Below are 18,937 nucleotides of genomic sequence, written 5' to 3'. Positions count from 1 at the left end.
CTAGGTTTGGCCCTGGGTACATTGCACAAGGAATAGAGTTTACAAGTGGAGTCCACATTCTTTACACTATATTCGTTATGTGTGTAACCAGCAGGTAATCTACTAACCTGTTTTCTGGTATCCCAAATCTCCCATTTACTGGGTTTGATGTTTGATTGAATATGGCTCCTTGTGTGATCCTGATCATGCCTGGGTGGGTTCCAACAGTTCCAACAGTTCCGTGGCACTGGATACACACTCAAGGTGTGTGTGTGCATGTGTGTGTACCACCACTATACAATAACTGAATCAGAATGGTTGGTTGTTGAGACATTTTCCCTGCTCCCTACACAAACCTACAACAACAACAATCCCCTTAATCCACTGAGGATGTTATTCATAACTGCCAAGCTAATTAAGATCAGACCCTGTCGTTTCCTGTTCCAGAGGGAGGTACGGAGCTAGGATGGAGGGAGGGTGGGAGGGATGGAGGGAGGGAGGGTAGGATGCGGGCGCCGGCACTCTGACTGCGTTTCGTTTCACAGGAGCTGAAGAGGAGATTTGTGTGTCCTGGCCTAAGAACAGCCATCCAGCCATCCAGTAGTGGTTCAACTCAGTCTGCTGCTCACACAGTATATTTACGTCTGTTGACAATTCAAACTAACTGTACATAAAGGACACACACTTAGTTGTAGACATTTCTCTCTGCAGGGGAAACTGAGATTCTCTCTTGGCTCATCTGTTGATGCTCATATGGCTCTCCACTCATTGGTACCATACCAACCAAGTGCTCCATATACTTGCATTATTGTTATTATAGTTTAAAAACAAAAAGTTTTATACCAGTTTTGTTTGGCTGTCGAATACAGAAAACACAGCTCATGTCTGTGTGCACTGCACTGGGTTGCTTCAGTTCAGACAAATGTTAGGTGAACTTTCAAGTCTCAAAATGAATAAAACATTTTATTTTTTTAAATCCCTGTCAAGACCACCGGCAGGGTATGGCATGACGTGTTAGGTAATTTAGAGGATTCAAATTCAAAAGGGACTCGCACATCTGAGATATCTTTTTTGCAGGTGCATGGTAACAGTTGAATAAAATTAGAAAAAAGAAGAAACCCGCACACTGCCCTTGATAGTATCACTGCTCTTGACAGTATCACTGCTCTTGATAGTATCACTGCTCTTGGTAGTATCACTGCTCTTGATAGTATCACTGCTCTTGATAGTATCACTGCTCTTGACAGTATCACTGCTCTGGCTAGTATCACTGCTCTTGATAGTATCACTGCTCTTGGTAGTATCACTGCTCTTGATAGTATCACTGCTCTTGATAGTATCACTGCTCTTGGTAGTATCACTGCCCTTGATAGTATCACTGCTCTTGGTAGTATCACTGCTCTTGATAGTATCACTGCTCTTGGTAGTATCACTGCCCTTGATAGTATCACTGCTCTGGCCTGGTATCACTGCTCTTGATAGTATCACTGCTCTTGACAGTATCACTGCTCTGGCTAGTATCACTGCTCTTGATAGTATCACTGCTCTTGACAGTATCACTGCTCTGGCTAGTATCACTGCTCTTGATAGTATCACTGCTCTTGGCAGTATCACTGCTCTTGATAGTATCACTGCTCTTGACAGTATCACTGCTCTTGGTAGTATCACTGCCCTTGATAGTATCACTGCTCTGGCCTGGTATCACTGCTCTTGATAGTATCACTGCTCTTGACAGTATCACTGCTCTGGCTAGTATCACTGCTCTTGATAGTATCACTGCTCTTGGCAGTATCACTGCTCTTGATAGTATCACTGCTCTTGATAGTATCACTGCTCTTGGCAGTATCACTGCTCTTGGTAGTATCACTGCTCTTGGTAGTATCACTGCTCTTGGTAGTATCACTGCTCTGGGTAGTATCACTGCTCTTGGTAGTATCACTGCTCTTGGTAGTATCACTGCTCTTGACAGTATCACTGCTCTTGAATAAGCTTTACGTATCAACCTCACGGCCTTCGTCAGAGCTTTTGAGGTTTTTTTAAATTAGCACCCTTTAGAGGTAAACTGAAGTGTGAACCCAACGTCTATTCCTAGTGTAATGGAGTCATATCTAATAATTACTATGCAAGGGTCAACACTACCCAATACATATTCAAGATCTAGGCCCATATTCACAAAATACTCACTAAGTGCTGATATCGGATCAGTTTTACCATCAAGGATCATAATCAATAAGATTACATGGACAAAGGGGATCTGATCTTAGATCAGCACTCCTACTCTGAGACACCTTTTTGAACACAGACCCTAAAGTTACCCCTGACTCCCAGCTCACATCCCAGTAGACATTAGTACAGGAGTTAGAGCTTTCAACCCTGTAAATCTTTTATCCTCCTTGCTGTAATTTAAGAGATCACGGGCCCTATGTGCATAGCTAAGCATAGCCGGTGCCAGGAGCGCTACAGTGCTGTAAGCCAAACACAATCACCAGCCCAGCAGCCCTGCCCAAATATAAATCCATCCCGTGTCCCCCAGCACAGACCAGGCTCTCCGAGACAACCTTGTGCCGTTCAGCCTCTCAGCGTCCCTCAGCAACTCAATACCTGCAGCACAATTAAGGGAACTTTTACTCTGGCCAACAAAAAACCACCCTGCTAAGTGAACGTCTCCTTATGTAAGCGACAGCTGATATAATAGCCATAGCTAAAGAGTCTTCGATTAAATTCTATGGGCCTGTTTCCCGGACAGAGATTACTCCTAGTCCTGGACTGTAAAGTTATTTCATTGGAGATTTTGAGCATGCTAAATGTTATTGAAAATGAACAACAGACATGTAAGAAACATATCACTGAAATTCTCAATGGTAATTCAGACAAACAGTTTAACCCTTCACCTTAACATGGTTTAACCATGTCTCAAACCTTCACTGAACAAACATAAATTAATATGGCCGACCTACATTAAGATTGAGATCGGTGAATTGGTGAATTGCACACAAGGTCCAACCAAAAAGGTTACTTCCGCTTTTAACCCAACCCCTTTGAAAGACACACATACAAATACAGTTTGTTTTATTTGGCAGTGTGAGGGGCTGCCACACTGGGACAATGGGGAGCTGTTGTGAGGGTGGGTTGTAGGTGCCTTGCTCCTTGAGGACACAACAGCAGGCAATGGCATCTAGGAATTGATACCAGCAACCCTGCCAGCTCACTTCCTGACAGATTTGTTCCTGTCGGACCAGGGATTTAAACTGGCAAACCCTCCAGTTCCAGTTGCTGGCTCGCCTCTCTAACTGCCTGGCTACCTGCAGCTACATGGTTTAACCAAGCCACGAACCCAGTTGACTATACATAGCCTACAGTCCTGTGGCTGACTGACACGGTTGAACTGAGTGGCTGGCCGGTACCTCAGGATGAACAGAGAGAGGGTAACCTGGAAGGCTCTTGAATTAACAGGAAATAAATATTTCCGTGCTTAACTTGGCCCAGGAACCCTCAGTCAGGCAGGGCAAGCAATCAGACCAGCTTCTGCTCAGTTTCTTTGCGCTGCCCACCGGTCGCCTCGCATGGTTGAATGAACACCGTTACCGAACCAACTGCCTGGCCCCGGCGGATGCGTGGAAAAGCCAAAGAGCAAAATACTTTTCTCAAAAGACTCCTGTGCTGTGATGTGCCGGTGGCAGCTATGGCATCAGCCTGCCCTCTGGCTCTGTCCGTTTCCCTCTCTCTCCATCCTCTCCTCTCTATACTTGATGCCTGGACTCTGAGCTCACCAGCCTGGCCCAGCGGCCCTCTACCGGAGCAGCAGACTGGGGTTCAAATACAATCCATTTCAAATCCTTTAGCTGGCCTTGATTGAGCTGGCCTTGATTGAGCTGGGCTTGATTGAGCTGGGCTAGATTGAGTGCACCTGGCTTTACAGTCCAATAGAATAGCTCCAAAACAGCAAACCCTGGCACCATCTGGCACTACTGGCAGGCTAAGGCAAACACTCAAAGTATTTGAAATATTTTAAATAGAATTTGAACCCAAGTCTGCCCTCCATCGGAGCAGGCCATCAGTCGTCCTGGAGTCTGGAGCCTCACTGTTAACCCTACCTAATAAATCAACCAGCATTCAGTAGAAACACAAACAGCACTCACAGTCACACCGGGCCAGATCGAGGGAGATGTCAACATCTCAATGTGTTTATCATTTCACTGTAGGGGAGAGTGGGGTAAGTTGAGCCAAATGGGTAAGTTGAGCCACCCTCGCTTCTAGGAAACCATTTTTTCTTGATTTCACATTGAATTTACGTTAGTTGACAACTCCACCAAATGTTAATCAAAACTAGACGTTGAACTGACATCTGTGCCCAGTGGGAAACTACATGGAAAAAGTGGTCAGCAAGTTAGGTAAAAAAAAAAAGATTTTTACCAAGTCAAATTTATGTATTGTGTTAGAGGTTTCATGATGCTTGTATCTTAACCAAAGTAGATACTTTTAATATTGTTCTCTACATAAGTTAGGGTTTGTATAAGCTTCAATATGAGGTCCTAAATCTAGCATGAAAGTGCATCCTTCTAGCTGTGTGGGCTAATATAGTCAAAATGTTTGCCTTGGGGTAAGCAGAGACAATGGCCACGGGGTAAGTTGAACCAATAGTTGAGCCAATGGCAAGTTGAACAAATTTAAGTGTTTTCTTCCCAGACGTAATGCAAGGCATTATCGATGGGATATGAGGTAATAACAGGGCCTGGCCTGTGTTAAGTTTTTGTTAGGTGTTAAGTCAATGCTAAAAATGCTTAAAATGATTAAAAGACAAAAAAGTGATTGTGATTGTGTTGAATTGTGTTTGGGAAATAAAGATAGACATGGTTTTTAAAAGGTAGTGGTAATATTTCATTCAGTACATACATTTGTAGGTGGCTTAACTTACCCTGTCCAGTGGCTCAACTTACCTCATACCCGGGGTAAGTTGTGCCAAGAGACCAGTTTTTTTGAACAAGCTATGTTTTCAAAACAGTAATATTTACATGGATTCTGATTATTTCCAGGGATACATAACATCCTGAAATATATGTAGACATCTTTGTTAGAAAGAATACTATATTTCCCTTGAGGGAGTGATGCTGAATTTAAAAAACACCTAAACTTACCCCACTCTCCCCTTTTTGGCATAGCTCCAGCCTAAATTTTTCAATTAAGAAATAAATTGGAGAGTGGATGGAAAGCGGATGGAGAGTGGATCTACCATAGCTGATAATAAAAGTATTGTCAGGCGTGCATGGTGGGAGACCTTTGCCTACATGTAGTTGAAGAGATGATATTATATGAAACAATTATGATCTTGATCATAAGGAATTAAGATGTCAATAATGTATTTTTTTTCAAATTTTAAAGAAGATCATGAATCACTAGCCAAGCATAGACTCTCAAAATGTGTTTTAAAATGATCAGATTTATTTGGTCAGTCAGTTGAAACTATGTGTGCCCACTGCCCACCCACAATCAGAGTGGACAGCGTGAAGTGAGTTGTTTGCATAGAGAAGCAATAGTAAGCACTTTGAAACGGAGCATTGAATGTTACAGAGGAAATCGGACATCGCCACCTTAAAAGAATGTTCCTTTATTCTACAGCTCTATATTAAAGAAATAATAAAGGTCTCACAGTGAAACGGAAGTCAGTGTTGAAAAGTATTTTTCCAAGGTTTCGTGTATGAAACATGAATGCTTTCAATTCATCTCTTAGAGCATGAGAAAATAAAATGTCTGGTATTGGTGGTCTGCAGTTTTGGGGAAGACACTCTGAAAATATAGTTTACCAAGCTACCAATTACTGGAAGAAGTTAACCTACACTATAGCTACCATTGAGAAAAATATAGTTTACTTAATTAACTAAAGTTACTTTTAAAAGTACATCCAAATATATTTAAATCTGAAATCTGACTGGTCACTCTGGAGTCAGATCTGAGTTAACAGAATGTGTAATTTGGCCTATTAAACATAAAAACACATATTTGATTTTTGCAAAAAAAAGTGGTGTCAGTAGTTAGCTACATGGCTAAAAGGTTATTAACTACTAAAAACACTACCAAGATTTGAATTTCGTGCAACTACCGCCAAACTACTGCAATATTTAGTTAAATTACCAATTAAACTATATGTTGTTCTCTTCTCCCCAACACTGGTGATCTGGTATTGGGAAGTTGAAATAGGCTACAGAAAGAAACACATACTTTTGACTACAGCAAAGATGGAACAAATTATAATATTACTGCTGTTTCAGCAAAACATGAAATTGTAATTGAGTAAAGAAGTTAAATAAAGAGAAGAGTCTAACTGAATGGTTATGGGGTGGCTTACACTCAAGGCCGTCAATGGTCTTGCCAGTTTCGTCACTGCCTTGCTTATCGTTGGTATGGATGAACCCTCCAAAAATAAACAAAACGTTGTATAAATGTACTGTATGTACTTACTTAAACAAGAGCTTGCTTACTCAAAGGAATTTATCAGAACAGGTTTGGTCCAGTCATTAGCTTTCATTCAGTTCCGAGCTGTCTAAAGCTCATGCAATGTGCCAAAGCAGGCAAACACAAGTTCTGGTAAACCACATCCTCTGGTAAAACACACCCTGTGGTAAAACAGACGCTCTGGTAAAACACACCCTTTTGTAAAACACACGCTCTGGTAAAACAGACGCTCTGGTAAAACACACCCTGTGGTAAAACACACCCTCTGGTAAAACACACCCTCTGGTAAAACACACGTTCTGGTAAAACAGGCGCTCTGGTAAAACAGGCGCTCTGGTAAAACAGACGCTCTGGTAAAACACACCCTCTGGTAAAACACACCCTCTGGTAAAACACACGTTCTGGTAAAACAGGCGCTCTGGTAAAACAGACGCTCTGGTAAAACAGCATAGCAATTTTCCTGCTGTTATTATATTTATGTAATCTTGAAAACGTAAACTTTTCATTCCATCTTTGTACTGTTTGGGCGGGCCCCTGTCTAGTTTAGTGTTGACCTATTTGTACCATAGAAGAAGTGTTATGTCAGTGTAAGTGTCAGTTCCAAGGGGATTGGGTGGAGATAAGCCTACAACAGGAAGTGACAAGTGTTGTTGTCATGTTTACTTGTTTTCCAATCCAACGACCCTCTTCATCATAGATCAATATTTGGGAGTCAGTCAGTGAAGCCCTTGCATGGTTTTCATGGTTTCTCGGTAGTAGTCGGTTGCCAATCCACCAGAGGCCTATCGATGGTCTGAAGCCTCACAGCGAGCAAGGTTGATCCGTGCCAGCGGTGAGGGGACAGATGTGCCAAAGTCTACTGGGTTTGGCACCGTCCTCACCCCCTGGCTTCCAACACCCACGTATCCAGCTGAGGTACAATAATTCGACACCTCTTCAGCAGCAGGACCCTTTAGCGTGACAACCACCGCTTTGTTTTATATCTCAGCCTGTATTTTGAACGCAATAAAAAATTACAGTCAGCAACATCCAAATTGTGTTTTTTTATACACTTCTGGAATGGAATTGGAAGTTCAACCCCCCCCCCATCTCCTTTATCCCTCCCTTTTCCTATGTGGGATTTAACCTACACTTTGTGGTAACCTTGCAAAGATATCCGTTTTTTTCTACGCTCTCCTCTACTGAATAAAGGGTTTGTTTCTCTATGTCTTGCTTGTGAAGACTTCAAGGACAGCTCCCTCCATCTGGCATTAAGTAGTCCTGGTGCTCCTGGTGCCAGTGGCGAGTTAACTGACACTACTGCACTTAGACTAATGGCAGTGAGTGAACAGAACACACCAGTCATCTCCCATGAGTCACGTCGGTAGGTAGGCCACCTACTCACCTTGGATTGGAACATGCTCCCAGGCCAAACTCCCTCATCCCCAATCACAGTGAGGCTCTTACTGTGAGTCTTACCACCCACTGAACTACTGAATCAAACATGGAAAGAAAGCGAGGCATGAAAAGAGGGATTGTCTCTCGATTGGAGCGCACACACATTAGATCACCCCAGTGTAGGGGTGAACAAGAACATGGAACTTATATCTAAAAGAAATGTCCTCCTTAGAAACTGCTGCATCCCATCCCATCCTTATAAAGATGCATTGGGAACTGAGAAAAATAATATTACTTTATTGTCCAATGTCCAAGAATGTCTGACGAATGTCTCCTTTCTCCCGATCCCTCTGAAAGACAGACGTACACACATGTTTGGGAGGTTGGAGCAGAATAATACTTTTATTTATTTTTTACTTGAGTTTCACAGGAAAGACAACACTGGTCGCTGTCCTCAACCCTTTCTTTTAAAAGCAGGTATTTTCTGTGGTTTTGGTTGAAGACTCTCAGTGGCTCAATGAGCTGCAAACCTCTGTCTCTCTCTACCTGCCAGCCTGCCAGTCTTTCTGACTTTCCTCTCCAATGATTCCATTATATTTGTTATTTTAAACACCTTACAAGATGTAAAATCAGCCACTTTAAATGCGATGTTGTTGGACAGGATGTACAGAAGAAGAAGAAATGTAATGTAAATGAAGAATCCATTTATTGTCTTGAAATAAGTTGTCTAAGGCTTCAGTTATTGTGCGGACTGGACCTGTGCTTTTGTACTCAGCTTAGGAAAGGAGACGAGCTTGGAGAAGATCTAGCTCCAACCAGAGAGTGACTGTCTGCAGTACAGACACAACATCTACACGTGAATGCTGCGGGGAAAACACTGATCTGCACCATCATCACCACCACCACCACCACCCTGTGCAAATCAAATCACCACTTAGTCAGAGCATCAGAGTGCAGCCCAGTGTCTTACCTCTCCTCCTCTCCTCTCACCTCTTTTAAACCCCCAGCCCGCCTCAATGGAAACATAAACAGAAAGCTTTTTTAAGAATGAGAGGGTTTTTCTTTTTCAGTTTGTTGCTAAATATAGTCTCCAGTCCGGGCTGCCCAGTGGGAGGTGAGAGGCAGGCAGGTACCAGAGCCACGTTCAACAAAGATGAGCCCCAGGTCCTGCCCAGCGCCCGATGGGTGGCAACTGCCGGTGGTCTTCCCTTTTTAGGTCTGTCCAAAATGGCACTCTATTCCCTATATAGTGCACTTTTTTTTTTACCAGGGCCCATTGGGATCTGGTCAAAAGTAGTGCACTACATAGGGAATAGTGTCTATGGGCCCTGGTCAAAAGTAGTGCACTACATAGGGAATAGGGTCTATGGGCCCTGGTCAAAAGTAGTGCACTACAAAGGGAATAGGGTCTATGGGTTCTGGTCAAAAGTAGTGCACCGCATAGGGAATAGGGTCTATGGGTCCTGGTCAAAAGTAGTGCACTACATAGGGAATAGGGTCTATGGGTCCTGGTCAAAAGTAGTGCACTACAAAGGGAATAGTGTCTATGGGCCCTGGTCAAAAGTAGTGCACTACATAGGGAATAGAGTCTATGGGCCCTGGTCAAAAGTAGTGCACTACATAGGGAATAGAGTCTATGGGCCCTGGTCAAAAGTAGTGCACTACATAGGGAATAGAGTCTATGGGTCCTGGTCAAAAGTAGTGCACTACATAGGGAATAGGGTGCCATTTGGAATACAACTTTTCTCTTATGCACCGGCTGTTAAGTAAACACTGCAATCCTGTGGTCGCAGGATGGCGTGACAGCAAGCGAAAGGATTCACTGTGCATTTATGGCAGTTAGTTACACGCAGCTAGGGTGTGCTGTCTCTCTCATCCTGTTTAAGACCTCCACCTCCCCTAGCTTTCCCAATCTGCCACCTCCCAAGTCTACCTTCCCTCTCTGTCCCTATGGCTTGGGGTTGAGGACCAGGCAGCGACAGATCGGGATGGAGGGTTCGATCCTGGGACCCTGCTGGGATGATAACTCCTGGTGGGGGCAGTGTTGGACCTTTCCTGTCTTCCTACCCTACCTCCCAAACGGCAGGCTTTGATATCCAAAGGAAAGAAAGTTGGGTAATTCCTTGTTTCGCGTCCTTAGTTCCCATGCAGAGCCAGTGTGCCATGAGTGATCTCTAATATAAGTCACAGAAATAGAGAGCATCTGAAATCTGAGGTTCTCTCTTGATTATACCATGACAATTGAATTCCTGAAGTTCATAAATTCACTATGAATTGAATATGAATTTAAAACCCAATCAGATTAGGCAATGGACTGTCATGGACTGAAAAGATGGGAATTGCAGTATACAGGAGGACCTTTTTACCGGTCTTAGTCACAGTATGATATCTGTGACTAAGACGGGGGGGGGTTAGAAGGATTACTTTATCCTATCCTAGGTATTCCTTAAAGAGGTGGGGTTTCAGGTGTCTCCGGAAGGTGGAGACACCTTCCGGAAGGTGGAGACACCTACCTGCTACAAATAGCAGCAGCTACAATTATCAGCAGCAAACACAGATAATATACAGTTAGCATTAGAACTTGGTGACAAATTGCAGCAGATACAGTTTCATAATACAGATATATTTTCTGAGCTTTTCGTATCAACTAGTACAATTATTGTTAATATTATTATAATTATGTTTTTTCTTACTTTCCCTCTCTTTCTATGAAACAAGGATATTTGCCGGGTCTCAGGATACCCAAACACCTTTTAAAAGGCTTTTCCAACAGGTGTACTTGACAAAACGTTTGCACCCAGGAATGCTATAAAGACCATGGTATGAAAATGCCAAAGAAAACACTTGTGTACACAAAGGGTAGTTCCTGAAACAATTGCGAGAGGAAGCAAATAACGATCCATTGACTGAACCAAGCAGCTACAGATGTAGAATCTTAATTTGATCACCCTGTTGTTGCAGGAAATTTCCTGCATAACAGGAAATGAACATTTGTAGTGTATTCAAGGTTTAAATAGGTTTCTAAACTTTGTAATTTCCGCTTTAACATTTTTAATACTAGAAATTAATTAATCCCGACACAAATCCATTAATTATAATCCACACAATACTTCACATTTCCTTTTGATGCATGATGATTTTACTGCTGTGAGAAACTGGTCAAATTAAGATCCTAAATCTGTACTAAAACTGAGACAGGCTTTCTGAAAGTGGCATGCCCTTTATACAATCATTTGTTACATGGCTAGTGCTCCCTCCAATTCAAGACAGCTTCAAGATATATATAGATATATACTGTGCATTTGGAAAGTATTCAAAGTGCTTGTCTTCTTCGACATTTTGTTACATTACAGTTTTTTTGCTTTATTAATATACACACAATATACCATAATGACAAAGTTAAAACAGGTTTTTAGAAGAAAAAACCCCCCGGAAATATTACACTTACATAAGTATTTAGACCCTTTACTCAGTACTTTGTTGAAGCACCTTTGGCAGCGATTACAGCCTCGAGTCTTCTTGGGTATGACGCTACAAGCTTGGCACACCTGTATTTGGGGAGTTTCTCCCATTCTTCTCTGCAGATCCTCTCAAACTCTGTCAGGTTGGATGGGGAGCGTTGCTGCACAGCTATTTTCAGGTCTCTCATGAGATATTCGATCGGGTTCACGTCCGGGCTCTGGCTGGGCCACTCAAGGACATTCAAAGACGTGTCCCGAAGCCATTCCTGCATTGTCTTGGCTGTGTGCTTCCTGTTGGAAGGTGAACCTTCGTCCCGGTCTGAGGTCTTCAGCACTGGAGCAGATCTTCATCAAGGTTCTCTCTGAACTTTGCTTCGATCATCTTTGCCTTGATCCTGACTAGTCTCCCAGTCCCTGCCTCTGAAAAACATCCCCACAGCATGATGCTGCCACCACCATGTGTCACCGTAGGGATGGTGCCAGGTTTCCTCCAGACGTGACGCTGGCATTCAGGCCAAAGCCAAAGGTTTCATCAGACCAGATAATCTTGTTTCTCATGGTCTGAGAGTTCTTTAGGTGCCTTTTGGCAAACCCCAAGTGGCTTGTCATGTGCCTTGTCAAGGCCCTTCTCCCTGATTGCCCAGTTTGGCCGGGCGGCCAGCTCTAGGAAGTGTCTTCGTGGTTCCAAACTTGTTCCATTTAAGAATGATGGAGGCCACTGTGTTCTTGGGGGATCTTCAATGTTGCATAATTGTTTTAGTACCCTTCCCCATATCTGTGCCTCGACACAATCCTGTCTCTGAGCTCTATGGACAATTCCTCCTACTTCATGGCTTGGTTTTTGCTCTGACATGCACTGTCAACTGTGGGACCTTATATAGACAGGTGTGTGCCTTTCCAAATCATGTCCAATCAACTGAATTTATCACAGGTGGACTCCAATCAAGGAGTAGAAACATCAATGGAAACAAGGATGATCAATGGAAACAGGATGCACATGAGCTCAATTTCGAGTCTCATAGCAAAGGGTCTGAATACTTATGTAAATAAGGAATTTCTGTTTTTCATTTTTAATAAATGTGCAAACAATTCTACAAACCTGTTTTTGCTTTGTCATTATGGGGTATTGTGATGTCATTATGGGGTATTGTGTGTAGATTGATGAGGAATTTGAAGATTTTTTTTAACAAGGTTGTAAAGTAACAAAATCTGGAAAAGGTCAAGGGGTCTGAATACTTTCTGAAGGAACTGTATATTTTTTAAGAGAGAAGCTTTTGAATTATTTCTTTTTTTCATTATCCAAGAGGCAAAGTTGTTGCTCATGGTTTCACCTATGGATAATAATACAAAATAAGTAAAGTATCCTTTATCCATTGAGAGCTTTGTCTGTCCTTGCAATGCTCCCTTCTACAAACAGAGGAGGGAGATCCTAGTTCAGTCTGTAAGTCAGTCTAGGCTACCTGTAAAGGACCACAGGGGTGGCGAATAGCAGGGCTGTGGCTTTCTGAGCTTCTTAGTGGTGCAGGCAGAAGGATTTACGGTAACTCTCAGACAAGCGTTCACAGCTTGGGCTCTTGGCAAGACGGCCATATTATCTCTGGCCGGACATCACACCCACTGGTCCTGAGGTCCAAGAGTACCTATACACAAAACCCCTCACCCTAGCTTAGGATGTTTGGATGATAAATAGCCCAACGTTTAGTGGCAGGCAGGACAAAAAATATTGGCCTTGCTGGGGAAATCAATTTGAATTAATTCACAGTGAGAATGTTGCATGTTGGGTGGTTTGATCTGATTTACCTCTTTCTAATTGGCATAGGGTGCGTCCCAAACGGCACCCTATTCCCTATATAGTGCCCTACTTTTGACCAGGGCCCAGAGGGCTTCCATTAGGATAGGGTGTCATTTGAGTCGGAGTGATACTCTTCCTCCCATTAGTGTATAGTATGTGTTTTCTGTCTTCCTGCAAATTCAGAACAGGTGCAATAGCAAGACAGACGCGGTGTAAGGAATACAATTTGGTAGGGTACCAAGCATCTATGGGGGGTGACACCTAATACATTCCAGTCGAGATCAGGTGCTTTGACCAAATTGTCTTTGAGTGTTTTTCTTCCTCTGTTGGGACTTTATGTCTCTATGTAACTGAACCAGATCGCAGCCTTGCTCAGGCCGGCGGCTTCCAATACTGCTGGTATTGATAAAAGGAGAGGTTGAGGATTTGAGATGTTCTGCCCAGAGGTGAGCGCTGAACAGTTGGCATACTATAAAACAGAATTGAACGAATTAGGTATAATTATGTTTTATGTGAGATTAATATGTTTATAATACAATAACATAATTGTACTAAATTTACATCACACAGCCCATTTTTCATTTTTTTTTGTCTCAGTCTGTGTATAATCTTCTTTCTTTTCTTTTATAAAGGTCACAGCTGGGATAGTATACTTTTGTTTCAAAACAAACAAAGTTTTCACTGTACAACAAACACTGCTGGTCCTATATCTCCTGAAAGCTTTTATTGTTTTTCATTGACACTTTAAACTAAGTGTTACTCCTGTCCTGAAGCTATTTCTTTCTTTCAGCAGTTAGTGTGCAGCCTTCATATAATGCCAATCTAATACCAGGTGTTTGTAATGTCCCAGTGCCAATGATAAAAAACGCATTCCCGCCAAAGTCACCAACCAACCGCCCCAACCGCCCCTGAGAAAATGCTTTGATGTTGAGGCCCGGGTTAAGACTGATTACCAGTGCTACTATTAGGTCTTGGTGGACGAAGTCTGTTCTCCAGAGTTCTTGAGTAGAAACACCCTCAGTCAGAATCAGTGTGCGTCCCAAACGGCACCCTATTCCCTATATCGTGCACTACTTTTGACAAGATCTCTATGGGCCCTGGTCAAAAGTAGTGCACTATAAAGGGTATAGGGTGCCATTTGGAACGCACACTCAGAGTAGCTCTTTGGTGTACAGTACAGTACATACCCTGCCTAGCTAGGTCTTCAATGGCACTCAACATCATTTTCAGAAGAGCCAGACCAAACATGCCAGGGCTAGACCACAGGGTTGGTAGTTGGTAGCAGTCACAGCCCCTCACAGCACATTCTTTCTGAAGGGTGAAACTCGAGCTGGTCCTATTTTTCAGCGGCTTGTCAGACTCAGTGTGGTGCCGGGAGAGAAACTAGGAGGCACAACTGTTGTTACCTTTCTCTATGTCTCATTTCTTCAAACATTTATTTTTTTAAATAAATATTATTTATTTATTTTATTATTTAGATATATTTTTTTATTAGTTTGAATTCACAGAAGCTTTTGTGCTGAAATTGAAAATAGGGGCAGAGCCTGGAACAAATTTAGCCAACGGTCTTTGATGTATCTTTTCACCCTGTAGCTTCAAAACGCACCCATCCCCTTGTATGCATTTGACATGTTAAACATTTGAGTCATTTAGCAGACGCTCTTATCTCTCCACCCACCTCTTTGTAGCAAAAGCATCTACAATGTAGCTTGAATGGATGCAGGGAGGTATACCAGGGGGAACACCTTGGGACCAGATGTGTGGGTCTGATGATGACTGGAGAGAAACTTCATAACATGGGGTGGCAACAGATATGTTATATATACGGGTACTAAAAATAGGCATTTACAGTAAATATTCCCAAAAAATCTTTAGTGTGAATTCACAAAGGCCTTTGTATTAAAAGTCAGGGGAAGGAGTTTTGCTAGAGAATGCAAGGAATTGAACTTGGAAAACTATGTAGATAAATCTATAAAATGTTGAGCTCCCGTAGTCGCTAACCCTTCTCCTTTTTAAACTGTGTGTGTACGCACGTGTGTGCCTGTGTGATAACACCTCAGTACTTTAAAGAGATTCGGGGGATTCAGAAAGCAGAAAATGAAGCCCAGAGTCCGAGCGTTCTGCCCTGGCCTCATGAAGTGGTCACTGTGGCATTGCTCAGTCTTGGCAGATGTTGTTTGTGGGGAGAGAGAGAGCATTGGGGGTGTCTGACTATGTGTGTTTATGTGTGTGTGTTTGTGTCTGACTGTGGCTACCCTCTATGGCCCTGTGCTCTGGTCTACAAGAGAGGGTGGCTCCGTCTCGCCGCCACTCGCCCGCCCACCCTGACCACGAGCAGCTCCAGGTCGAACTGCCTGCTACCTGCCTCCTCTCATTCCCCTGCCCTGACCTCAGAGAACGAACCCTGGCCAGCTGGACACGGCCTGAAACCTCACACAGTCACCACATAGCCACCACCAATGGCTGCTCTGGCCTGGCCTGCCACCCGCCAACCCACTGCCCCCGACCGACCTATCACCCAAAACATTACCATAAACTTCAGCCGCACTGCCAAGCAACACACAGCACAGCTCACAGTCAGACACAGTTAGACCCACTCTCCACCCCCGTGCCCAAGTAAAGATAGCTCTGCAGTGAAGTCTGAGGGACGAAGGGAGGAGGGTGAGGGGTTGGTTGAGGAGGTGGTTGTGTGTTTGTGTGTGTGTGTTTGTGTGTGTGTGTGTGTGTGTGTGTGTGAAGTGTGTGTGTGTGAAATGTGTGTGTGCGTGCGTGCGTGCGTGCGTGCGTGCCTGGAGGCTCTCTTGGTTCTGGTGGTGGCAGTTTACACACAGCATAAAAACCTACCATGGTGTTTTATGTTCTGTGACTTGTGGTGTTGCCATGGTGCCGGTTGCCTTTGGAATCAAACCGGTGGCCCCAACATTACTACTGCTATACAGTTACAGCAAGTTACTAAAACACTACTACTGTCTGTACAGTTACAGCATGTTATTAAACCATTACTACTACTGTCTGTACAGTTACAGTATGTTATTAAACCATTACTATTACTACTACTGTACAGCATGTTATTAAACCATTACTACTACTACTACTACTGTACAGCATGTTATTAAACCATTACTACTACTGTCTGTACAGTTACAGTATGTTATTAAACCATTACTACTACTGTCTGTACAGTTACAGTATGTTATTAAACCATTACTACTACTGTCTGTACAGTTACAGCATGTTATTAAACCATTACTACTACTACTGTACAGTATGTTATTAAACCATTACTACTACTACTGTACAGTATGTTATTAAACCATTACTACTACTGTCTGTACAGTTACAGCATGTTATTAAACCATTACTACTACTGTCTGTACAGTTACAGCATGTTATTAAACCATTACTACTACTGTCTGTACAGTTACAGCATGTTATTAAACCATTACTACTACTGTCTGTACAGTTACATCATGTTATTAAACCATTACTACTACTGTCTGTACAGTTACAGCAGGTTATTAAACCATTACTACTACTGTCTGTACAGTTACAGCAGGTTATTAAACCATTACTACTGGTAAATAAACTATATTATAAATATGTTACACCCGAGGATTGAGACGCTTCTGAGTACATGCACTCTTTACACCACTTGGAGCTAGAAGGAATCAAAATAAAAAGAATGTGGTGTGCAGCCAATGGGATCAAGTCATTTCATACACCCTTCCTGATGTTTTACTGAGGATTTGAAACACAAAGGACAGTCTAATAAAAAGGTTTACCCCTGAAACCACACACACACACACACACACACACACACACACACACACACACACACACACACACACACACACACACACACACACACACACACACACACACACACACACACACACACACACACACACACACACGTCTAGTCTGACACAGCAATGACGGATTGAGCCTGTATGTTTGTTTATGTGAAGAGCAGATTCAATAGTTCAATGAATGCTCTGCATACAGCATGTAACCCCATGCTAAGCCAGTAGATCAACAAGGTTGGCAGGGCTAACCGCAGTGTTTGCATGCGTGAAGAAAAGACTGAGAAGAAGGGGAAGGAGGACGGGGTGCCTTGTTAGAGTTCGCCGACAAGTAGGTAAACTACCACTACCCTCCGTATTATTGGCAAACAAACTGGACAATCTACGATTAAGACTATCCTACCGACGGGACATGAAAACTGTAATATCTTATGTTTCACTGAGACGTGGCTGAACGACGACGCGGATAACATAGAGATGGCTGGCTTCTCCGTGCATCGTCAAGGCAAAGCAGTTACGTCTGTTAAGACGAGGAGCGGGGGTGTGTTTCTATTTGTCAACAACTGCTGGTGCGCAATGTCTAATATTAAAGAAGTATCGAGGTATTGCTTGCCTGAGGTAGAATACCTCATGATAAGCTGTAGACCACACTATCTACCGAGAGTTCTCATCTATATTATTCGTAGCCATCTATTTACCACCACAAACTGATGCTGGCACTAAGACCGCACTCATCGAGCTTTATAAGGCCTTAAAACCTCTTGAGGATACCCTAGGATAGGGGGCGCCACAGCGCATTTTGAAAAAAATTCGTTCCCATTTTCAACGGCCTACTAATCAAACTCAGAAGCTAGGACATGCATATACTTATTATATATGGATAGAAAACACCCTAAAGTTTCTAAAACTGTTTGAATGGTGTCTGTGAGTATAACAGAACTCCTATGGCAGTCAAAACCCCGAGACCGATTGAAACAGGAAGTGGAATTCAGAATTGTGGACTCGACTTCTCATCTTTCCCTATTAATCACACCGTTAACAATGGTTCAGTGAGCACTTCCTATTGCTTCCACTAGATGTCGCCAGTCTTTTCACAGTGGTTTGAGCCTTATACAGTCGAAACTCAGTGAATGAGACGCGTTGGAAATTGGTCACAGGGGATGGGCCATCACCATTATGACGCCGGCGGCCATGTCTACCCCCACCTTTGTAAACGGTTTGAAACACAATGAAATCATCCCCCTCGAATCTTATTGGCTCTCTTGGTGTTACAGGCCCTGAAGATTAATGTTTTACAACGTTTGACATGTTTGAACAAACCTAAATGGGAAAATAACGTTTTTTTTCGAAACGGCTGTGCCGCTCCCGGCAGAGTATTTGGATACAGCATTCAGACGCGCTAACAACAGAAAGCTAATGGAACATAAATGATGGACTTTTTCGACCGAAAATACATCTGTTGTGGACCTGGGATTCCTGGAAGTGCTTTCTGATGAAGACAACTAAAGGTAGGCGATTATTGACAATATTATACAAGATGAGATGTGACATGCGATTGTTCCAAGATGGCGCCGAGCTCGGTTTATTAGCTCATTTTCTGTGTATCGCATCTCCTTTTTTTTTTTCGCAAAGTGTGATTACCCAGTAAAGTTAATTTAAAATCTGGTATGACAGGTGTTCTCAAGAGATATTCATCTATAAATGTTAGATTGACAATATAAATTTAAAAAATCGTTTTCGAATAGTAATAAATGGAATTATGCGCTGTTTCCCGGGACGCATTTGAGGGGAAAATAGTCAGTCAACGTTACGCGCCGATGTAAAATGCTGTTTTTATATATAAATATGACCTTTATTGAACAAAAGAAAGCATGCATTGTATAACATGATGTCCTAGGTGTGTCATCTGATGAAGTTTGTAAAAGGTTAGTGCTGCATTTAGCTGTTTTTTGGTTATTTGTGATGCAAGTGGTTGGTCGGAAAATGGCTATGTTGCTGCTTTTTACGATGGACTCATCTAACATAATCTAATGATTTGCTTTTCCTGTAAAACCTTTTTGAAATCGGACGACGTG

Source organism: Salmo salar, chromosome ssa10 (assembly GCF_905237065.1).
Source record: "Salmo salar chromosome ssa10, Ssal_v3.1, whole genome shotgun sequence".
Taxonomy (NCBI): Eukaryota; Metazoa; Chordata; class Actinopteri; order Salmoniformes; family Salmonidae; genus Salmo; species Salmo salar.
This window is presented reverse-complemented; position numbering follows the sequence as displayed.